Source organism: Thalassophryne amazonica, chromosome 16, assembly GCF_902500255.1.
Source record: "Thalassophryne amazonica chromosome 16, fThaAma1.1, whole genome shotgun sequence".
Lineage (NCBI taxonomy): Eukaryota > Metazoa > Chordata > Actinopteri > Batrachoidiformes > Batrachoididae > Thalassophryne > Thalassophryne amazonica.
The window spans coordinates 28,073,034-28,098,136 of NC_047118.1; the positions used below are offsets into that span (position 1 = coordinate 28,073,034).

General features: G+C 42.4%; 1 long non-coding RNA gene across 1 annotated transcript; it reads right to left on the reverse strand.

The window, feature by feature from the left end:
- Positions 1-308: 308 nt before the first annotated feature.
- LOC117528650 lies at positions 309-25,103 on the reverse strand. Its single transcript, XR_004565846.1, has 3 exons — positions 25,092-25,103; positions 15,080-15,085; positions 309-460 (listed from the first exon to the last, which is right to left on the reverse strand). It is a non-coding gene; the product is annotated as an uncharacterized LOC117528650 (long non-coding RNA).

Consider the following 25,103-nt stretch of genomic DNA (forward strand, 5'->3'; position numbering starts at 1 on the left):
TGACCAGAGTGTTCTTTGTTTAAATCCCTTAACAGCCATTGAGCAAATTCCTTAATCCCCAGTTGTTAGGGTTCAGGCTTTGCCTTCCCCAATCAGAATCAGAGACAGAATAGCCTTTAGTCACCAAGTATCAACAAGAATACAAGGAATTTGACTTTGGTTTAAGCTGCACTCTCTCTGTATGAGCATGTACAAATATACACTAAACACTGCAAAAATCATGTGTGCAAGGGAGAAACAAACAGTTTGAAGTTGTACATGAGGTCTATGAATGAGTGAGGTTTTTTTTTGGCAGGTTAAGTTGTTCATCAGTGTGATGGACTGTGGAAAGAAACTGTTCCTGTGTCTGGTTGTTCTGATGTACAGAGCTCTGTGACATCCACCAGAGGGGAGGAGTTTAAACAGGGTGTGTTCAGGGTGGGAGGGGTCTGCAGAGACGTTACCAGCTCACTTCCTAGTCCTTATGTGTCTTGTCGTTTTTCCTCCCTGGTGTGTCATGTTTGTATCAGTCTGTCTCTGTGTTGCTGGGCGGGGACTCTGTGTTGTCTCCTCCCACCTGCCCATCTGATCCTCTGCAGCTGCTGTCTGCTTACCTGCAACCAATCTGCAATCAAGCCACTGCACGATTTAACCACAGCTCAGACATCCAGATGTTGCCATATCTTTCCATCTTTTCCATCTCTGAAGTTTTTACATGCTTTGTATTTTTGATGTTTGTCTTCTGGAAACTTTTGCTTACCTGCTCTCTGTGTGCTTCAAATCCACCACTCCTGGTGGACCCATATTTGACTCCTCTGCCTGGCCTGCTCAGCTGTTCCTGTCCTCTGCTATCAGAGTAGCCAAGCCTGCCTGAATATCACCCAAAATAAACTGTGAAATCCATTCTCTGTCTCCAGATTGTGTCTGCACTTTGGGCCCTATCTGTTAGTTCCTGGGCCAACCATAACACAAACTGCTCCCAATGTGCAGTCCAGCATCTTGCATGTCACCTGCATGCACCCTAACGATACCCTCCAAACACATTAGCTACAAATGACCAGTGGTGGGGACTACTAACCAAAAACTTCAACTGTTAATCCACTAACTGAAAAGTCAACTTTTATAAAGCTAAACCGATAAACCCCTAAAAAAAATTAACGGAAGTTACAGCTAAAAGCTAAACCGGTAACTTTTAGTATTGACTCCAGTACACTGGCAGCTACTGATACTTCTGAGTAACTTCAAAGGCGACCGCAAACAACAATGAGCCAGCACGTCTGTCTAAGGGCCCCTTCACACATAGTATGAATGTGGTTGAATCGTGCACAAAGCAGGAATCGTATGCAATACGTGTAAAATCTGAACTGCCTCTAACACCTTGTACACCTGTTGCTACAGCTATTTGCACACACCAGCACCTGAAAGACAGAGTGCGCCCTGTGAGAGCCCATTCAATCCCTCTCACGGCAGGTGTCGGCCAAATAGCAGGTGACACACATGAACATCTAACACCACTCGCTTGGCACTTAGAAAATGTGTGGCCATTTGCACTGATAGCATCAAAATAGTGAGCAGACAATCCGTTTCAAGCTGGCTGTAAAATGTGTCTAAGTGCCCCCATGAGTGTGGCGTTGCAGAACAGCAATGCACATGTGGCGTGCCAGAGTGGCATCTCCCCCTGCAACACGTGCTGTGCGTGTGAATCATTCCTGTGTTGCACTCCCCCGTACCTGCAACATATCTGCAACATGTGTTGTGGCATGTGTGTGTGTGTGTGTGTGTGGGGGGGGGGGGGGGGGGGGGGGGGTAAGTAAACAGCAGTAAAAATAACTAAGAAATAAATAATAAAAAATAAATGATCACATAACAGAGAGTGACACGTTGGTGTGTGTGCGCTGAACTGACAGGGGGTGTTGCCGCTGACAGCTGCAGCTGTTGAGATCTCTGGCTCTGGATGTCACAGCTGGGGAACATGTACCATGTTTGACAGACATGAACTTAGAGCTGTCCACTGTGACGCACGTGTGTCATATACATAAAAACAGTAGATGGCAGTGTTCAAGGCAGTGAGAATACCAATTGCCACACAAGTGCTGATTCATCTAACAAACAGAATTTTCAGTTTTTAATTTTTTTTTTACAAATTAAAAAAAATACATATTTAGAAATACAGATTTATTGGTAAAAACAAACACACACATAACTTGTGTGTTGGTTTTAACATATATATAAACCGACCAACCACTGATGACAGGAAGATCATTTGCCCATTATGCCTTTTGACATGTGTGTCTGTAAATGCTCAAACCTTCAAAATTAGTGCATTATTTTAAAACTAAAAGCATACAGCTGATATTTTCACTTTGTAAAAACGACAGCGGTGACGTTAATTTTGATAACTTCTCCAAAATTAGTTTGTTTAAAATTTTAACCATAAGTCAAAACTGTCTTACTGTGCATGACTGATCATGACTGTGATCTGATAAATGACTGATCTGGATGACTGACTGATAAATGATCTTTTTTCCCTCTTCCTTTTTCTCTGGTAGCCAGGTTTTCTCTGCTGTCAGGGTATTGAGTTCTACCTCTCATAGCTGTCTGTCTACTACAAAACACGTAACAGACGGGAACTAAAATGTATGCTCTCAGGCATTAAAATGTTTTTAAGTGTTAAGCTTTATTCACTATGCCTGCACAAAGATGTTAGTGGTCTAAAAGTTAGTTATCAGAACTAAATTTAGCAGAAGTTAATTGGTCAGCTGAAGGTTTTCAAAGTTAGCTGAATAGCTAATCAACGAATAAAAAAGTTAGCTTCGCTAATTAGTGGTTACTGGATTGGCGGAACTGTGCCCACCACTGCAAATGACAGCAACAAGCAGTTGGGTTTGGTGCTTGATGGGTGTTCTTGGGCTTAAAATTCTTCTTCTTACTTATAAGGTTTTGAATAATCAGGTCCCATCTTATCTTAGGGACCTCGTAGTACCATATTACCCCATTAGAGCGCTTCGCTCTCAGACTGCAGGCTTACTTGTAGTTCCTAGGGTTTGTAAGAGTAGAATGGGAGGCAGAGCCTTCAGCTTTCAGGCTCCTCTCCTGTGGAACCAGCTCCCAATTCAGATCAGGGAGACAGATACCCTCTCTACTTTTAAGATTAGGCTTAAAACTTTCCTTTTCGCTAAGGCTTATAGTTAGGGCTGGATCAGGTGACCCTGGACTATCCCTTGGTTATGCTGCTTTAGACGTAGACTGTGGGGGGGTTCCCATGATGCACTGTTTCTTTCTCTTTTTGCTCTGTATGCATCACTCCGCATTTAATCATTAGTGATCGATCTCTGCCCCCTTCCACAGCATGTCTTTTTCCTGGTTCTTTCCCTCAGCCCCAACCAGTCTCAGCAGAAGACTGCCCCTCCCTGAGCCTGGTTCTGCTGGAGGTTTCTTCCTGTTAAAAGGGAGTTTTTCCTTCCCACTGTAGCCAAGTGCTTGCTCACAGGGGGTCGTTTTGACCGTTGGGGTTTTTCATAATTATTGTATGGCCTTGCCTTACAATATAAAGCGCCTTGGGGCAACTGTTTGTTGTGATTTGGCGCTATATAAAAAAAAAGTTGATTGATTGATTGATTGTATGCCAACGTCTCTGTATGATGTAAATTGCAAAAGTGTTATCTGGTTACAAAAACGTGGTCTAAAATTTAGAAATGTTTATTTCTTGCCAACCTTTACAAAATATATGAGCAACATATTAGAGTTATGCAGAAATAAGCTGTTACAGAGTTTTTTGCAACATCTTGGTTTATTTTGTTTGAGCAAACAATCAGCTGACATCATGGTGCCATTTTTCTTGGAGGGGTAGTCGCTGTGTAGCCTTACTCGCTATTTGCACAAAATAGAATTCTGGTCTATTTTTGCCCCGCCTACCTGACAGCAGAGCTCCTATTATGGCTTGTCTCTTCAAAATGGCTGCTCTGTTTGAAATTGAAGGACAGACCACGCCTGGTGGACCCATACACACTATTAGAGCTTAGTCTCTTTCACTTGCTGATGCTTGCCAACGCTTGTAGCTAATGTGACCACAGGGTTAGTGTATGAATGGGTGAGGCATTAGTGTAAAGTGCTTCATGCACCAGTTTCAGGTGCGAACACAGAATACAAAGAGTCCATTTACCGTTTGTGTAAAGAGTCACACTTCAACAATTTACTATTATATGTGTTGATGTGACAAAAAAGTAGTCTGTTCAATCGGTTGTCATAATTCCCAAGTCATGAGTACAAAGTTTCAACTGACTTGCCCCCTGATAAAACTGTAATTCAACTTGTCAACTCTGTTAAACCCAAGTTCACCTTCCAAAATGGCTGCACTGAGCATCAAGGGCCCACATGCATGTCGGTTGTGGAATGAGCTGTCGTCATAGAAACCAAAACATCTTCATGTCTTATGTGTTATGAAAACCTGAAATTTACATAATTAGGAGTCATGTCACTGATGGTGGGGAGGGTGGGGCCTGGGGGCAGCAGGAAAACAGCCCGGTGACAGTGAGCTCCCGCCTGAACAATTAAAATTAAATCCTGTACAAAATCTTTTGTGACAAGTCTCACAAATACATAAACTATCATTTCATCAGACTCAATCACCAGAATTAGCTCCCATTCATTTTCCTACAATAGAAAGTTTAGTGTGAAACAAAGGTGCATTAAAAAATGCTTTTAGAAATTATGAATTGTCCTTAATTTTTTGCATTGAGCTGATATTCTATATTTTTTCCACTTGCTGTTATTGTGTTGGGGTCCCGGTGCTCCCTGTCTTACTGTCTGAATGTGAGACTTGGAGACCAGTGACCTCACCTGATGACAGGATGTCTTTGTGTTAAGCCCCGTTTACACATAGACGGTAAAAGCTCCCGGAAGCGTCCCGGAAGAGTTTTTGGCCGTCTTAAGCCCCGTTTACACATAGACGGTAAGAGCTCCCGGAAGCGTCCCAGAAAAGCTTTTGGCCGTCTTAAGGATCAAACGCAGTTGTTAACGCCGACACTAGGGGGTGTGGCTTAGTTCTGGCTTTACTGGGAATCGTCGAAAAAAATTATTCAATCAAATAATTCCGGGAGCGCTCCCGGAGAATTCGCGTGACGATGGAGACAACGCGAACAACGGCGTTTGATACTTTTTAATCACCGTTTCATCCTGCCCCTTCCTGTAGTGCCGCAGTTTACACCGCTGTAATTGGAGGCCCGCGTTGTATCCCTAACCAACGGTGTGTAAAATGACGATAGAGCTCACATCGGCGTCCTCAACAACGTTTTAACCGGTGACAGAGGCAGACAAAATGGCAGTGCTAGTGGACAGTACGCCGTTCTAAACGTCACCTCCCGGTTAAAACGGCGTTCCAAGCGGCCGATAGGCGGCAGTCAGTATAAAAACGCTAGCGCGCTGCATGCACTCGTGGCCAGCTCCAGATATTTTTGCAGAGAAGCTCCAGTATGCCTCCTAAAAGAAAATTGGCAGTGGCAAGGACTTACCAAGAGGTCTGGTTCAGAAGCAGAGGAGAGGCCTGTGGCGGAAACGAAGCAACACATTGAGGAGGGGGAAAGGAAGGAGAAGAAAAGGCTGAGGATGATGTCCCTCCCCCTGCAGTGACAGAGGCATGTATTCCTGCTGCTTCAGCCTATTATACTCTGGGGGCGGTGCCTATATGCAAAAGATCCTGGAGTAACGCAGGATTTGCCTGGATAAAAACCTGGGTATTAACCAGCGGTACACAGGGCATTATCGGCGGCAGCAGAACACCGCTGTTCTCACGCACGTCTTAACCTGCGATTGTAAAGGACAGAACTGGGTATTAACCCCCGTTGCCTGACGTGTGCCGGATGCTACGGCGTCAAAATGCCGCTTTATTCGGCGGATTTAGCAGCGTTTTATCCGCGTATTTGCGGATAGTATGGCGGTCAAAACGCCGGCGAAATGCTCCGCCCCTTTCCACCTCGAAAACAGCCGGAACTACCGCGAACTTCGGTCTACGTACTACCCGCCGACAAAACTGTCTATGTGTAAACAGGGCTTTAGGTTCAGTCAGAGGATCCTTGAGTAAAAGAAAAAAAAAAAAAAATCCGAAAATAAATAAATAAAAATAAAATAAAAAAGTGCCCCTGGTGACCTGCTGCATGCTGTGCTGTTGCTCAGTGTATGCCCGGTACAGTGCACAGTCCAAACCAGAGTGACTTATAGTCAACTCCATTTTTGAACACCGTTTAGTGTTTGACATCCATGTTTTATTTTAAGGTGTCTAGAGAAAGTCAAAGGTTTATGCAATTTTGCAAGTGTGACCATGAAGGTTAGGAGAGGAAGTGACATCAGGTTCGTGATCTCAGAGGGACAGATGTGGTTGGACATGGGACATTGAAGCAGTTAGCTTGGCTTGCTGTTGGTGACGTCTGTGCAAAATGGCTTACTGACTGCCAGTTCTGGACAAAGGAAAGAATCCAAAGACTCAGGTATGATGATGGCAATCAGATGTTTAATGACTGTCATGTCAAACTCATGGAACTTAGAAATATTGAAAGTTACAACGCCGTCGAACAGTAGGACGATATTCTCCATGACCGCAGTGCACCACTGAGGAAGTAAAACCAGCAGGATGCGGTTTTATTGTAAGGTTTGTACTTTTTTATTTGTTTCTTTTAATGTAGTTTAATGCTGGCTGCTCCAGTTAAAGTTCAGCAGGAAGAACAGCTGACTATAAATCTCTTCAAAATAAGGCAAATACTAATAATGCACTGTTACGGTGGTCTGGAGGTGAATATGTGCAGTTTGGAGAATTAGTCAAAGTAAATATAAGGAATATTTTAAGACAAACTATCCCTTTGACAGCCAGATTTTTTTCAATATTTTTTTTTGTTTAATACTGCAGTGCCTTGTTTATATAAATATTTTGGAATAACTAACTCTAAACATTAAAATAGAGTGTCCATACTTAGAGTGGGAGCCAAAGTTTGGATGTATGGTGTCGTACCTGCAGTGCATCCGTAGCTAAAAGTGTCCGTCAGGATGAGAAAGTTTCTTGGCTTGAATGAGGTGCTTCTTACAGCTGGGATCTTTGTGGAAATGATGTTTCTTTGCATCTCGCTGTTGTGTTACTGAAGGTGAGATTAGAGAACTGCGAGCTGCCAGAGGATCCAATTTCAGGCCATTTGCCCTTCTCGAAAAATATTTGAAGTGGAAAATCACACCTGTAAGCCCACGAGCGTGACTTTCAAACCACTAGATGGTGGAACTGCAGTCTTTGTACAAATCAATCTTCTGAAAAAAAAAAAGTTGATAAGAAAAGAGAGGTTGAGGAGAAACCCTGATAGCTGACTGTGTCGTGCAGTAAAAGACTGTTCTCTGTATTTTCCCCACACTGGACAGACATGAATCTGCCAGCGGAGGACATGGAATTTGTTTTAAGCTGCACTGCAGCGATGTGCAGCCAGTGCTGAGGTACACACTTTGATTTGTAACATGTAGAGAAGACGACGAGCAAGAGGAAGAAGAAGAAGAAGAAGGAGCAGGAGGAATAGAAGTGGAGTGTCCCGCTGAGTTAATTTGCCGTGGGTCTTACAGAGCTTACTCACACTGCTGCCACACTGGGTCACAGGCTGATAGCAGGAAAGGAGAAGATGTGGGAGCAGCCTGAAGAGCCGGCGGAATCACAAGTACGCGGCTTTACCTGCTCGCTTCAGAGGAAATCACAGACAGGAAGGGTGAGGCGGGGCTGTGAGGGGAGGGGGTGGGGTAACGCTCCAACAATGGACGGTGAGCGTGCACGTCCACACACACACACACACACACACACACACACACACACACACACACACACACACACACACACACACACACACACACACACACACACACTCAACATCCAGAGCAGAATCTGGGGAGGCTCAGGCCAATTTTCATGGGAGAGCAGCAGTTTTGAGTACACCTAAGCACCTGCAGCACCTTTGGCGGTGCCAAGAACCCAGACATCAGCCGGCGCTGACAGCACGGCTGGCACATGCCTGGAGGGGCCACAAAACTCCCCTCTATAATTGCATCTCATGTCAACCTGTGACAAGTCAGGCTCACCCGGTGCGGCAGCTCGCTAATCACCAGCCCGACCTCCTTTACCCTCACTTTCCCCACCCATCCCCACTTTCATCCCTTCTAACCCACTTCCTTCCTACCAGCATTTTCCGTGTTTTGCCTCTCACCTGAACACTGCCACAGGTGGAATTACGTCTTATTAACGCCACCTGATGCCATCAGTATGACTCAGTAGTCAAAGCAACACTTCCTCATTAGTCACGTCTTTAAACCACAACAACAAAAACCTGTTGATGCCGCTGTTTTCTGTTTATTCCATCTGTTATTCTCGCTGGCGCCGTGCAGCCGCCACGTCACAGACACATTTTACTTATTTTATGTTAATTACAGTGGCACTCGTTAAAAAGGGTGCTGGGAATGATGTTTCTGTGTAAACTGTCAGACGGCTGTGGATTGCTGTGTTTATTCACACTTCAACAGAAAGTGTAAAATTTTCCACTAAACAGCTCATGGAGCTAAACGCAGGTACGAGATGATGAGGACAAAGATGCAGCTCTGTTTGAGGAACATCAGCTGAAACATGCCTCTATATCCTGCAGGAAAGGTCGAGTCGGGTCTGTTGCTTCTTGATGCCACATCCCTGACCCAGTGGATCCTCCATGGGTCCAGATTGGCAGCACCCACACCTCTGTCTGCCACAGCCAGGTGATACCTGAACATCCCACCTGTCCATTTTCACAGGGAGATGGACTCAAACTGGACTCAAATCTGCTGATGATAAATCATAAATACGAGGTCTGTTAGAAAAGTATCCGACCTTTTTATTTTTTTCAAAAACCTGATGGATTTGAATCACGTGTGCTTGCATGAGCCAACCTTGAACCTTCGTGCGCATGCATGAATTTTTTCACGCCTATCGGTTGCGTCATTTGCTTGTAAGCAGCCTTTGTGTGAGGATGGGTGAAGTCTCTTTTCTTTGCAAGGAAAATGGCGGAACGACTGGAGCAGCGCGACTGCATCAAATTTTGCCAGAAACTGGGCGACAGCCAGGTGGAAACCATTCGGATTATTCAGACGGCTTTCCGTGACGAAGCTATGGGCATCACACAGATTAAGGAGCGATACAACCGTTTAAAGACGGCCGCACAATGGTGGGTTGCGAGCCACGCTCCGGTCAGCCATCAACATGCTGAAATGACCGGATCATTTCCAAAGTGAGCACTTTTTCAGGACTTTTTCGGCACATTCCACTGTGACAGAAGATTTGGCCATGAAATGAGTTGCAGCGAAATTCATCGGCACGAAGCTGATGGCGGAGCAAAAGTGCCTTTGTGTTGAAGTCTCACAGGACATGTTGTGACATGCCCAGCTCTTCCACCATTCGGAAGACTCAGACGGCTTTCGGTGGCTTTTCAGTCGTGTGACTATCCGAGAAATTGTGGACGAGGTGAACATGTCACAACATGTCCTGTGAGACTTCATCACGGAGGCGCTTTTGCTGCACCATCAGCTTTGTGCCGATGAATTTCGCTGCAACTCTTTTCATGGCCAAATCTTCTGTCACAGTGGAATGTTCAAAAAAATTCTTCTTCTGCAATTTCTCGGATAGTCACACAACGGTCCCACATCACCTCAGCGTTCACTTTGGAAATGATCTGGTCATTTCAGCATGTTGATGGCCGACCGGAGCGTGACTCGCTCTCCACCGTTGTGCGGACGTCTTTAAACCGGTTGTACCGCTCCTTAATCTGTGTGATGCCCACAGAAAAGCTGTCTGAATAATCCAAATGGTTTCCACCTGGCTCATGCAAGCACACGTGATTCAAATCCATCAGGTTTTTGAAGAAAATAAAAAGGTCCGATACTTTTCTAACAGACCTCGTACGTGCAGAAACAAACACACACACTCACCAGTCTTCCCTCATTTGCAAAGTGCACAACAAACCGCCGTGTAAATTGTTTCTGCGTTTCTGAACCAGCCAGCCTTTTGTGCTCCATGGCCGTCTTAAGGATCATTAATTAAACTCAGCCTGGTGTGTTAAACACATGAAACAGTGTAAAAAGTTTGATTCATTACCATTTTTAATCAGCTTCAACTTTCAAGGAACAGGTTTGAAAAATTTAAATAGTTTTGCTCAAAATTAGGCAATTATTAAAGGGGTCATGTCGTGCAAAACAAGTCTTTATCATTTACAATCTCATATGTTTGAGGTTTAATTTCTCGAGCTTTCAACAACTCTATGAATGTTTTCAAAGACATGTTGAAGAATTTGTTAATAATTTTATTATAACTCAGATGAATAAAGTGTTGGAACCATGTGATTGTTATATTAGGATTTTTTTTTTCTTCCAAGCAGAGTCCATCATCCTGGTTTTCTGACTAACAAAGCATAAACAGTAAATGTATATCATCATTTCTAAACTTTTTTTCTGTAATATTAAACTGCCTTGATTTCTTGAGATTTGAATAATTATTGCTCAGAAAGAATGTGAAGACGTATTATTTTTAAAACTTACTGAAGAATATATGACCACTGTTTCTTGAAAAAGGCTCAAGTCTCCATTCCACTGTTAGGATGGGGCATCACTGAATGTTGGCACTATGAGAACTGAGCAAAGAAAATGTTGGAGATCAACAAAGGACTCCATAAGACATTTCCGTAAGTGAATGGAAGATAGTGTATAAATTACCTGATAGAATTCTGATAGAATTGTGTGTTATCAGTGCACCATCACTGAAGCTACAGCTGTACATGATGTGTACTTTGACAGTTAAAGATGTGGTGTGGTTTATGCAAAATCATGTTTTTATTCATTTCCAGAAATTACTGCAAAGAGCTCGAGGAAGAGACAAAGTCATGGCGTTAAGACAAAGCTGACCCAAAACAACAACAGGAGAAGTTGAAAGAGATGGAAATTGTGGGTGCAACACTGAAGTCTTGTATCTCTGAAGAAAACCAGAAAGAATTAAACAGCACCAGAACTTCCATTTTCCCCGGCTGTGCTGTCCATCCAGAGTGAGCGTGAACTAAACGTGCTGACTGTAAATATCAATAATAAATTTGAATTTTGTACTTTTAAGAACTAAGAAAATGTGCACAAAAAATGTGTTCAACACTTTCGAAGACATATTTTCCATATCAATCAAAGGTAAGCTAGTAGCAGCACAGTGGCTTAGTGGTTAGCACTGGTGCTTCACAGCAAGAAGGTCATGGGGTCACTTCCCACCTTTTCTGTGTGGAGTTTATATGTTCTCCCCGTGTCTGAGTGGGATTCCTCCAGTTTCCTCCCACAATCAGAAACATGCTTATTTAGGGTCTGCTCCTTTCTCTGCCCCTGAGCAAGGCAGCGTCTCTACATCTGGAGTTGGTCCCCCAGTGCCGGACTGTGGCTGCGCACTGCCCCTAGTGGTTGGGTTGTGTCTAACTGTAATTAGGATGGTTAAATGCAGAGGATGGATTTTACTGTTTGTACAATGACAATAAAGGTTCTATTCCATTTGATACATTTCTCGTTTATCAAGTATGTTTATTTCTATTCACGACTTTCCAAGATTAAAATGACTGAGTTTTATAATGTTCTAACAACTGAATTTCAAGGTGACTGTAGTGGAAAAATCAAGGGAAATGCTTCATTCAACAGTTGTTTTGAGAGTTTTTGTCTCAGTTAAACACATGGGCGGCACAAAGGGGGCTCTAGGGGGTCTTAGTACCAGAAGAAATAATTCCTCATTTATTATTTTCATTTGTAGCGCATGGCCTCTATTTGTCCTAATTAAATAAATACATGAATGGTTTCTCAACAAAAAACTGAGGTTTTGAGCTGAGAACAAAGACAGCCTTTCACTTGTAACTGGGAAATTCCTGGGCCCATCTGGAGCTAAGCTTTGGACACCTCCCCTGAAGGCCTCCGCTGTGGCTTCACATCACAACAGAACTGTAAGTCAGAGTTCTTCAAAGGAGCCCTTGCTTGTTTATCGGTTAAATTTCTGTCACTGTGAATTACATGACATTATAATTGCTTCACGTCAGAATCTAAAATGTCCTGGCCCAGAAAAATCCATCTTTAATGGCATCACATCAAGGCCAGAACCTTTCCAGACACTGCAAGAGGATCTATTCCATGAAAAGATGTGGCCATAAACTTTGAGCTTTGACAACCAGCTATTACCTAGATATCGCTAGGTCTAAATGAAGGAAAAGACCTTTGCTTAAAATAAAAAAATGCATCAATATTCTTTTATTCATATATAAAAACTTCTAATGTTGTTTGTATTGATTATTCAAGCAAATGCTTTGCAGGTATTCCATTTAATTGACATGTGTTCCTTGTAATTGTTGTGTTTTAAATGTGATGTTTCTGACTTATCCATGTTTTGATAATGGAATATACTATTAACCAAGTGGTGTGTGTAGGATGTTATATTCATCCCAAAAATGTCAGAACAAATAGTATGCCAAAATAGCTAATGTGTTTAAATAGTTCAATCATTTGTCTCTCTAACACATGAAGTTTCTGTGAAATTAAACACCCTAAATGGGCGGAGTTTAATGACGTAAGTCCCCTTTTAAAAAGTTCAAATAGAGTTTCTCCTGTCTCTTGCAACTCCTTCTTCAGCCTCTCTCTTCTCTTCCTTTCTGAAACGTTTAACTTTATTTTTGGGTCAACAAGGCCCCATGCTAACCAAAGCTAAGCTTCCACATGGCTTCATTCATTCATTGTTTCAATATTTGCTAACTATTATTTGATTAACAAATTAATAGCCTGACATTTTTAAGGTTCGTCAAATCTTTCGAATTTTTAAGAGAACTTCCGAGCTGAACTTTTCAAAATAACAGCAAATTTACAGAAAAGTGACTCCTTTTCTGTACTTTACAACGCTGCTCTTAAAGTTTTAACTGTCTTTAAATTCACAAAGACTTTTAATCTGGCTCCAACAAACTTTTTAAAAGCTACCAGAACCCATTTTCAACAAACGCCTTCCACCTCTGGGGTCCAGCAAGCTGTCGACCTGAGTACAAGCAGCCATCCTGTTGGTAAAACCAGCCCGACACAAAGCCTTTGGGATCACGAGGGAGACCGCTGGTTTAACCCCTGACCCAAATGAGCTCACACTGCAAAGAGCCTAAACCATCAACGACGGACGGACGGTTCATCCGAACCATCTCTTCAATGGATCAGCTAAGTGACCCAGTTAAAGGTTCCAGGAAAAGGGATTCGTTGTCAATGGATGCAAAGTGGCTTCTTTTTAAACATATTCATGTGTTTAATAATTTTCTTAATAATAATTGGCATCAAATTTCATCACTAAATTCTAATCAGATTTATTTACTTAAAGTCTTTAAGCTTTATCTCTTTACTTTCTTTCAGCATCTCATGAGTAAGTAAGTTCTGTTCATAAATGAACTTGTTTAATCACTGTCCACTCAAAAATGCCAGTAAACTGTTCATCTCTTGTATACTTGTAAATATTTCTGCTGTGGTTCATTTTGTGTTCAGAAGGAAACCCTTGCTCAATTGTATCATCGAATTCAGACATTCAGACCTGAGACTGATTAACTGAATTGAGACTGATTAATTAATTTGAGACTGATTAATGGTTGTTTAAATTAAAGTACCTATGCTTTAAATAGGTGGTACCCTGAGGTGATTAGATATTATTCTAATTAAATAACAATTATTAAACCCTAAAATTGTTAATTACTTTGGTGACCCATTAAATGAGGTCTAGGCCAATTTCATTCAATTTGGGAGTTTAACAATACTTTCGCTACATATTTTTGGTGCTCTCTGTGAGGCCAATAACATTGCGAGGCTTAACTACTCATTCACTACATTAAATTGGGGCCTCCGTGTGAGTTGCCATTCATTCCAAATAATTAAATTTATGTATTTTGTTACAGTTTATTTTGGTGCCGTGTTGCGAGGTATGTAAATTCAGTACATTTATTTTGGTGTGCTCGTGTAAAGGATTTAGAATTTTGCTAAAAATTTCATTTCATCCCATGTTTTTAAGGCTTTCCACACTGAAACTGAACTTCTGATATACAATCATTTCTTTGTCATTTTCAAAAAGTGTTCCATTCAATAAATATCTCTGTTGTCACAGATCCAGTGAAACTGCGTGAAAATGCTATAGTATTGAAATGGACCTGCATGTTGATTTGGCACAAGTTTTACACCAGATGCAATATCACCTAAGTCATCCAGAGGCATACATTTTTAACTTATGGTTCAAATTTTACCAAACTAATTTTGGACAAGTTATTTAAAATTACTGTCATGTCTGAAGTTTTATAAAGTGAAAATATCAGATATATGTTTTAGTTTTAAAGTAATGTGCTAATTTTTAAGGTTTTGTTAGCACATGCTGAGCCCAGCAGTGCATTATGGGTAGGATGATGTAATCTCACGTTCACGACAGGACAAATGCATTTCAGACACTCTGTTCAGGCTCCACGGACAACAGCATTAAACTCTAGTGCCTAAAACTCTCTTGAATATATTCTCTGGGTTTATAGAAGTTGTTATTGTATTTGCGTTTGTTAAATTAAATGCATTTTAAATGTAGCAGACAGGGATTATCTGGAATTTTGTTTTCAAGGCCTCTACTGCCATCTACTGGCCAGTAGTGTTCATGGCAGTATTCGCCCTAAGTACTAAGCGTCTGGCAACCAGTAGATGGCAGTGTTGTATTTGTTTTGACCCCGGTTATATCAGATGTTTGTCAAATCAACTTTTTGGCTTTGCAAATGGCTTTTTTTTTTAACAAATGAAGTTTAAAAACAAAACAAAACAACAACAACAAAATAATAATAATAATAATAACATTACAAGACAGCTCTGCAGTGTTTGCACAGGCACAGTGCGAGCGGTTGGATGCTTGTAGCTTTTCAGCAGGAGGATAACCTCACGATGGCCGACCAGAATAATATCAAACAGGTTTGATTTTCATTCAACCGTACAATTGCAATCAGGAGGTGGTCGTTAGATGTTAAAGCTTGTTACTCCATGTACACTACACGATGCAGAACACGTGATTAACCTGAAACTCGGTCCAAAAATTCCTGCATGAAAAATCATCTCGGACAGTGTAAAGCACGTTTTACAACATCATAAAATGTGCACACATTCTCTCCACATGCAAAACATTTTACGATGACACTGTGACTCTGTGTTAGGAGCTCTGTAGTAAACAAGGGCTTCCAGCAGGAGCAGAATGTTCAAAGACAAAAGTGTGGTCTCAATGTGTGGGTCTGTTGTTACTTTTAATATTAGTAGATATTATTGTGGCATTAAAGTTTAATTTTGTTTTACTAATAGTTGCAAATGTACCTGAGACAATATTGGAATTTATCTGTTATCGGTAATCTGTAACTTCCGATACATTTTTGGCTGGTTAATTGTTTTATCTTTTCAGTTATCTGCTTATCTGTTATCGAAGTAAATTTTTTGGTTATCTGTGCCCACCACTGGTCTTGAGCTAATAACTTTCTGCACTGAAAACAAGCACACGGCAATGCTTGGCCACCCTCCCTGCCCACTGGTTTAACATGTCTCTATTGTTCATTAAATGATGATAACATCAATTTAGTACAAATACAAGTGTGCAACAATTTCAGAGGATCATCTGGAAGAGCTGGTTTGGAAACTCTGGTCATCGTTGGAGAAACACAGCTATTATTTACCTTCCAGTGATTAAATTTGAATTAGCCACCTACCATGATGTATTTTGCTCCATGGGATGAAACTGTTTAACAAAAAGTCTTACTTTAATAATGAACTAAAACTCTATCAGCCTGGATTTGGATATAACAGCCCACGTAGCAACATTAAAAGGGATCTTCATGCTCTACCCAAGTGTTGTGAAAGTGTAGGAACACGGACCCACAACAGGGGGCGCAATGAACGGACAATGGAGGAAGGTGAATAACAAGGTTTACTATTGTGAAACGAGCACAATGAATACAACAATCACAATTTGGGGTCGAATCCGCTGGTGTCGTGTGGGCAGGCTCGAAGGTAGGAGACGTCCGTCTCAGTCGAACCGGAACCACCCAGATCTCCTCTGCCACCGAACCCTGGAAATACTGGAACCGCCAAGTCCCGAATTCCCAGGTGGCCACTGCCTCCGCTCGTCGGATCCGGTACTGCTGGCGGGAGAGAGCAACAACACACAGGTGTGGATGCGACAGCACCCAGTAACGGAGAGGGGAGAAGCCGCCTCCACCTCTTGTCAATGTATAGCAGGAAGGTGAGTACTATCCAAGCAATGTAGCTACCAGTAGTCAACAGTCCTGAAAAGGTTTAACAAGTTTTAGCTGGTTGTTCAGAATATGAATGCAGAGAATGTTACCTCAGTCTTAGGCGATATCTCGGCACTGAGGTGGAGACGCCGTCCTCCTGATATACCTCTGTGCTGAGTGGAACAGCTGTGTCCAGTGATGGGTGACAGCTGTCACCCCGGCTGCTCCCATAAGGCGGCAGCGCCCTCTGGTGCCTGGAGCCCGCACTCCAGGCAGGGCGCCCTCTGGTGGTGGTGGGCCAGCAGTACCTCCTCTTCAGCGGCCCACACAACACCCAAGCTCACGAACCCCATCTGGAAGGGTTTGCATCAGACAGGCAGACAGACAATCAGAAAGTGACAAAGTGCCCCCCCCCGAAAATACAAACAAACAAAAACTTCAGTCGAACATCTCAATTTTCATTTTGGTGATTATTTTTTTGTAATTTGCAAATTTTCACTTTTTAATTTTTCAGAAAGTGTCAATACACAAATATGAGACTGGAAACTGATTTTACAGTAGAAACACTTGATAATGCAGTTTGTATCACTTTTTAAAATCTTTTGTCTCTTTGTGGATTTTGAAATTGATCTGAATTTTTTTTTTCATTTTCGTGATGAACAAAATCAGAATGAAGACACAAGATAAATTTGACACTATGAGATAAGAAGCTTCTTCACAAAATCAGGTCCATAAGACTCGAAGTAAGTGAGGATGGACTGGTAGATGAAACGACAGCAAAGAAAAATGTAGTCAGGGACAGGTTCACAACCTCTGTAAATGTTCACAATGTCACTGATGGAAGTCTTTTAAAAATCAAAGACAGAAAGAGAAATGAGATTAAAATTACTGTGGGTTTTTTAACTAATTCTGTTGTCTCATGAAGGCATCATCAGTTCAGTGCAGCCGACCGTGATTCTGCTGGCGTAAGAACAATGTCCCTATCTGTCTCAGATTGGTGCATATTTGAGTCTATCATTGGATTAAAAAAAATTAAAAAAAATTCCAACCCTGCTTTTGGCTATAAATAACACCACCCACACAGCAAGAGACCGAGAAAGCACGGAACACGAAGAATTATGGTCATGATGAGCTTTAAGTATTTTTTTTCCAAGTATAGTGATGTTACTATAAAAAAAAAAGAAAAAAAAGAAAATTGTGAGCATAATGCAACCCAGGAAAACTAACAATCTTTAAAATGTATTTAAAATGATCAACACTTGTCCAGAATGGCCTGTGGCGTCTCATGTTTTAGTGCTGAGTTGCGTTTGTTAACAAAGGAAATCCCAGTTTCAACTCAGATTTAATTTCTCCACTGAATGAAGTTCATCAGCAGAGTTTATGATATTATTGATTCTCCATTGTCATCTGTCATTGCTACTCCTCGCAGAGTGGATCCATCTGAATTTTACATCTTGCACATTCAGCCCATAAGGCTGACAGCTGATGGAGCTGGACTTTTGAATTTCCATCCCAAGGTTCTGTAGTAAGTAGAAATAGTGGAATTCAGGTCAAATGTTCGAAGTGCTTCTCCTCCTCAGACCCTAACTGCATGAGTCTGAATTTTGTACCATCATGACCCCATCAGGCCATAACCTTAATTCATTAATTCATTTTTTTTTTTGTATGCCGTATCCACAACACCACATGAAAGACTTGGGTTCTGGAAGGCAACCATCTAGGCAGACAACTGGTTCATCCCTACATCTCTGAAATAACCACTATCTGCTGCAGCCAGGACAATGAGACAAAGACTCACAGGTTAGGTGGATTGGAAACTTTAAATTGTCCGTAGGTGTGTGTGAGGGTGTGACTGTGTTTGTTTGTCTATATGTGGTCCTGCGACAGACTGGCGTCCTGTCTAGGGTGAACCCCGCCTCACGCTCTATGACTGCTAGGAGAGGCTCCGGCCTGCCACAACCCTTCATTGGATTGAGCGCTTGAAGATGAGTGTGTGAGTGTTGGATTTTACTTACTAGCACCAAGAATTAATTTTTGTGATCTTGCTAAAGAACAGTTCAGGGAAGATATGGGATATGTCTGACGTCATGTGTTGCTGCATCCACCATGGGAAAAACTCTAGGCAGACAATTCCCATCTCTCAAAAGCGACCATCTATCTGCTGCAAACAAGTGAAATGTGAGCAGCCACTTGGCCGCCCAAGCAGTTGCATGCTGGATCACACCCATAAAGTGTGCCACATGGCCAACATGTTGTAACTGGTGTCCCCTCACTATGCAAGTGATATTCATCATCTCAGTCTCCCTGTGGAACTGAGCATATAACACAAAATCATTCAATCAGGTTTTCTCAAGGATCCTTCAAAGAGACATCCAGTCGTTACTAGTCACCATCTGAGTTTCACGGGCAAACAGTCATCAATTTTAGCACAAAATTACATAGTATGTATTTCGTGCTAAAATTCATTTTAGCATTTACAAACCACACAAAATCAAATACAGATTCAGACAGCTTCAGAAATAGCAACAATAATTAGAAAAGGCTTCTCAGTCAAAAGCTTTCCATTGTTTTCCATTTTGCACAGCTCCATGGAAGCCTTTATTTGACACATAGTGTACACATGAAAAAGCAGGAGTATTGCCACGGCAAAACAAAAACTGTTAGTGCCACCAACCCATCAGTCAAAGCCTCTGTTCCTCTCCACTTACAGGGAAGGACTTTAAAATTTAAAACCTTCTCAGAAGTTATTCCTTAGGAAATGAGGACACTGCATTTTATCCTGGAACGTAGCTTGTGATTCTATTGGACATTAATTGGAATAACTGCTTCAGAAAATGTCAGACTTGGGCTTAATTTGTTCCAGAGATGGTGCTCTTTTCAGTGATATTCACATATTGCCATTTTGTTGAAACAGCAATTACAAAATGTCTGAAATGTGACTTGAAGGATGCGAGGTCCACCCATGGGCTTGCTTCACTCTTCTTTCTTGAACTCACCAAATTATTTTTGTATAGAAAAATGGATTTCCACCCTGGTGAGCTCATGTTTTAATCCACTCAGGAATGTAAATATCCTGCCATTCCTTCTAATTTAAGAAAATTAATATCACAAAAATAAATATACTCAACAAAAATATAAACGCAACACTTTTGGTTTTGCTCCCATTTTGTATGAGATGAACTCAAAGATCTAAAACTTTTTCCACATACACAATATCACCATTTCCCTGAAATATTGTTCACAAACCAGTCTAAATCTGTGATAGTGAGCACTTCCCCTTTGCTGAGATAATCTATCCCACCTCACAGGTGTGCCATACCAAGATGCTGATTAGACACCATGATTAGTGCACAGGTGTGCCTTAGACTGTCCACAATAAAAGGCCACTCTGAAAGGTGCAGTTTTGTTTTATTGGGGGGGGGATACCAGTCAGTATCTGGTGTGACCACCATTTGCCTCATGCAGTGCAACACATCTCCTTTGCATCATCCGTGAAGAGAACACCTCTCCAACGTGCCAAACGCCAGCGAATGTGAGCATTTGCCCACTCAAGTCGGTTATGACGACGAACTGGAGTCAGGTCGAGACCCCGATGAGGACGACGAGCATGCAGATGAGCTTCCCTGAGATGGTTTCTGACAGTTTGTGCAGAAATTCTTTGGTTATGCAAACCGATTGTTTCAGCAGCTGTCTGAGTGGCTGGTCTCAGACGATCTTGGAGGTGAACATGTTGGATGTGGAGGTCCTGGGCTGGTGTGGTTACACGTGGTCTGCAGTTGTGAGGCTGGTTGGATGTACTGCCAAATTCTCTGAAACGCCTTTGGAGACGGCTTATGGTAGAGACATGAACATTCAATACACGAGCAACAGCTCTGGTTGACATTCCTGCTGTCAGCATGCCAATTGCACGCTCCCTCAAATCTTGCAACATCTGTGGCATTGTGCTGTGTGATAAAACTGCACCTTTCAGAGTGGCCTTTTATTGTGGGCAGTCTAAGGCACACATGTGCACTAATCATGGTGTCTAATCAGCATCTTGATATGGCACACCTGTGAGGTGGGATGGATTATCTCAGCAAAGGAGAAGTGCTCACTATCACAGATTTAGACTGGTTTGTGAACAATATTTGAGGGAAATGGTGATATTGTGTATGTGGAAAAAGTTTTAGATCTTTTGAGTTCATCTCATACAAAATGGGAGCAAAACCAAAAGTGTTGCGTTTATATTTTTGTTGAGTGTACAACCTTGGGCCATTTTCATTGTTAATAATGCCCCTAAAATAATGATGCAGGCAGATCAGGCAGTAATGTGCTGTCATAGGTTTACCTCCAGCCATCATTGTTAGCCCATCAATACCAGTTTTTCTTTTTTTGTTGTGGTTCATCTCTCCTCTAACACTGAATTGCATTGCTGTTGTAAGATAATCCAGGATCTGAGTCAACTCATGGTGATTTCAACTCAGGCTGGCAGATCGTATCCCAGCAGTCACTGGGTGAGAGGCAGGGTGCCAGTCTACCCCTTGGCACGTGTCAATAATATCTGCACTAATGTTCAAATGGAAGTGATTCTCCTCATGTGAGTCTCCCAAAATAAGTGATGCAATGAAGACACACACATCCAAAACACGTAAAAAGGCATGCAGGACCAAAAAAATATCAGAGAGAGAAACTAAGAGAGAAACGTTTATTTAACAAAAATATAAACATAACGTTTCGGGCTCTTGCAATGGTCACACCTTTGTTCAGAGATCTCATGACCTGCTGGACATCTCTCGATCTCACAAATTTAGGATCTACTGACGTTACTCATATATAAATAATCCATCAATCACCTCTGCATGAAACAAAGGCATGGATCAATGAATCATCTCTTCACTGGGGCAGTGGGTGTGTGTCCTGGAGGATAATAAAACTATGAAGGAGAGCTCCTTTAGATGGGCCCTCAGAAATTACCTAAAGATGTAAAGGCCTTTATTTTTAGTTATGTACTTTTTAATTCATAAGCGCAACATCAAATTCTGCACAGTAAAAAGTCCTTGTAATCTCTGGTAACTTTGTGTTTCTGTGTGTGTGTGTGTGCGTGCGTGCAGAGATCTTTGATCTCTGTAGACTGACGTGTCCGTGTGAGCGAGTAAGCATGAGAGGGACACGGAGCGCGTGGCTCCTGCCTCCAACAGATTGAGGTGAGAGCATCCAGGTGGTTTTCGTGCACCGCAGTAACTGGATGTGATGCGTGGCCTCTGGGGATCAGTGTCTTCGAAGTGCTAAACGAGCAAAGCAGAGCAATCACGTTGTTCCTGTGCATGGATGTGTCTGTCTCTCCGTGTGAGTGTGTGCGGGTTACAGTGTCACACACACTCCAACATGTCATCACCAGCTTCCTTTCTCTGGGTCTGTTTCAGTGGTGAAGGACGTTGCATTTATCCCTGGACTAAACTTTAGTGCCACAAGGCAGGCGAGGAGATAAAAAAGGTCTTTGAATGTACTAAATGTTGCTAGGGAACAAAAACACAACACAAACATGACGCCTGTTTGTGACGCTAACTGCTAAAGACAGCGCACATTTGCTGAAGCTTTAGTGCGGCCATGCTAGCTTGGCCCTGGTCATAGTGGCAGCAACAAAGCAGGGATTCTACTCTGGCGTGTGAACTCCCTCGCCACCCCCCCCACCGCCACCCACTTCTGCCCATTTTTGGCTCAATGTGATTATTAGCCCGAAGCCCCTGAAAGGGCACAGTGCTCCCGCCCCTTCATTAACCAAATGGAATTGACTTAATTCAATGAAGTACAATTTTGCCGTGGGTTTTCCCACGAGAGGCGTTTGTGGTGTGTACATTTCTGCTGCCTATGTGTCCCAGTGCGTGTGTGCACATAATTACAGGTGTGTGCGCAAAATGAGCTCTCACATGGAATCAAAACAAATGCATCTTGCAGGTTGTGTTCTTGCCGCGGGCCAATGGAGGCCCCAGCTGTGACACTACAGAGGCCTCCGGTAGCACGCGGGCTGCCTCGGCTCAGTTGGCGCCCTTGTGCACCGCCCGAACCGAGGTGAATGCCAAGAAGTCTCCAAGCTACTCCATCAAGCAGCAGCACCCCGGCACCCCAGGGGAACACCAGCCAATGAATTACAGATTAGATCATTGTTACAGGATCATAACAGTGATCTAATTCCCAATTTCTGTTTTTAATTGAATTTGGTGGAGTGAAGAGGACGGAGATAGGATTTCCGGGACGTTATGTGGAGTGAGGAAGCCGTCCGTTGCTGGTGTTCTGTTGACCGGGCATGAGAGTTAATGAAGGCAGAAACACCCAAGCTTGACATTCGGCTGCAAACTGGGCGTTGTCTGGAGAAACGTCAGGCCTAATAACCTCAACTGTACTTCCTCTTTGGTCTGAATCTCATTTCTCGGTGGTGCCTGATGAGAATTAGTTCAATTATATTGACATCATTATGTATCACAACCAAAATAGATTGATGCATTCAAGGGTCTCCCACCCAGATGCTGTGATCCGGTCCCCTGCTATTCGACAATGATTTTGATTTTCTTTGTTCATTATTGTTGTGGTTACCTTTCCATTGTATTCCTCAGGGAGCAAATACAGGACTAAATGTTCTCAAACTCTTATGACCCACTTTATATACATCAGATGTCCAAAGGAAACAGTTTGGAGAAACCAAACCAAATCCATAAAAAAAAAAAAAAAAAAAAAAAAAAAACAAGTTTCACACATTTCCTTCCAGTCATGACTGAGTTCTTCATACTCACTTAGATTAACTTCATCACCAAATGTTAGATCATGACTATCATGATCATCTGATCATGACATGAGTAATTTCAAGCGACATGTGGCAACACGTTGCTTGAAGGTACTGTCATAATAGTGATATGACACAGTCCTGAACGTGTCATAAACATTGTGTCACTGTCAAAAACATTTCTCATTTGGTTTTTGTAATGACAAGTTGACAAGTTCACATACAACCGAAGATGAAAAAGGCCAAAGACAACTTCTGGTCATGTCACTGTGATTAATGCCCCAAGTTGTCATAATCGAGACAACTCCCCAAAAAAAGTCAATGTCTCATTACAGAAACCGACTGACACTTAATGATAGCACTCATAAACTTTTATGACATTAACATTATGTTCATGACTGTGGCGTGTAACAGTTATGACAGTGTCATGTCACTATTATGACGACACCTTCAAGTGAAGTGTGACCCAATATGTTGCTTGATGTGTGATCTTCGGTACATGTATGAAGAAATACGCTGTGCAGCTTCCAGATTTTTGTGTTGCCTTCTGCTGCTTTAGCATACAATAATTTAATAATGTAGAGTGAATAAAATAATAAGCTCATTGCATCCTCATGTGAGTCTATAATTTTGAAAGCCAACTGCATTGAACTCAAACGTTTTGAATTTCTAAAAATAGAGTAGTAATCAGATTTGAAAGCTCATGCACAGAGAGCTTCCATCCCTGCTTCTCTCATTGTCTTTGTGACTTAATGTTTACCTACACAAACCCATGGAGGAGGGTCTGAGGTTATGCAGCCAACCCTGCCCGACTGGTTGCACACAAAAGAAAGGGGAGATTTTGACACCCTGTCATGGAGAGAATGACCTCCATGTCTACATTGAGCAGATTGTAGGCCTAGTGTTAAGTGACTGGGATCAGGATCAGCACTTCCAAATCTGAGACCGTGGTCCTCTGTTGGGAAAGGATGGAATGTTCCCTCTGGGTCAGTGGAGAGTAATTGCCCCCAGTGGAGAAATTCAAGTAACTTGGTATTTTATTCATGTGTGGGGGTAATTTGGAGTGTGAGGTCAACAGACAGGGTGTCTGAGGTCCTGCAGGTGCTGCAAAGGACCATTGTGGTGAGAATAGAGCTGAGCCAGAAGGCAAGGCTCTCGATTCACGCTCCCATGAACTTTGGATAATGACTGAAAGAAAAAGGTGGTAGATACAATACAAGCTGTGAAAATGAGATTCCTTCACCGGGTATGGGCTTTCACTCAGGGTGAGAAGCTCAACTATCTGAGAGGACTCAGAGTAGAGCCAGGGTGTTCCCAGCTGGCTTGGGAACACCCCAGGATCCCCCAGCAGGAGCTACAGGACTTGGCCAAGGATAGGAAAGTGTGAGATGATCTGCTTGATCTGTTGCCACAGTGACCCAGACCTGCATAAGTGGTAGAAAATGAATTAATAAATGTATGGACTTCATGGAGCGATGGGGATTGGGTCTAGGAAGAGTTAATTAGATGTTGGTGGGTGATCTCTATGTACTGCACAGACAGAAAATAATGACATGTCCTTATTGAAAGGTAGAAGTGAAGTCTGACCATAAACCACGAGATGCAGTCTGCAGCTCTCCTTGGCTCCTTGGGTTAATAGTATAATCGAGCTGCAGACTGCCAGCAGGACTGGGGCCATGTCAGCAGTGGTGTGGGCATGGTGTCTACCTGTTCTGGCTTAGAAGACAAGTTTGAAGGTGAAGCTTTCTATTTACCATTCAGTTTACATTCTAACCTTCACCTGCAGGATAACCAGCAGGATGAGACTGCAGAATCAACAGAATAAAATGAGTTTGTTTTAAAGAGTGCTGGGATCCGCCCTCAGAAATGAGGAGCTCGGACTGCAATCACTGGTGCATCACTAAAAAAGGGAGTTTGACGTACTTCAGGCGTTTGATTTGGAGGTATATCTGCCACTTTGAACTGGGAGGAGACCCTGAGGTACCCCCAGAATATATTGGTAATGTTCTATATCCTACCTTACCTGGACGCCTAGCTGCCAGTGTCACTGTGACCTCGTCTTGGAT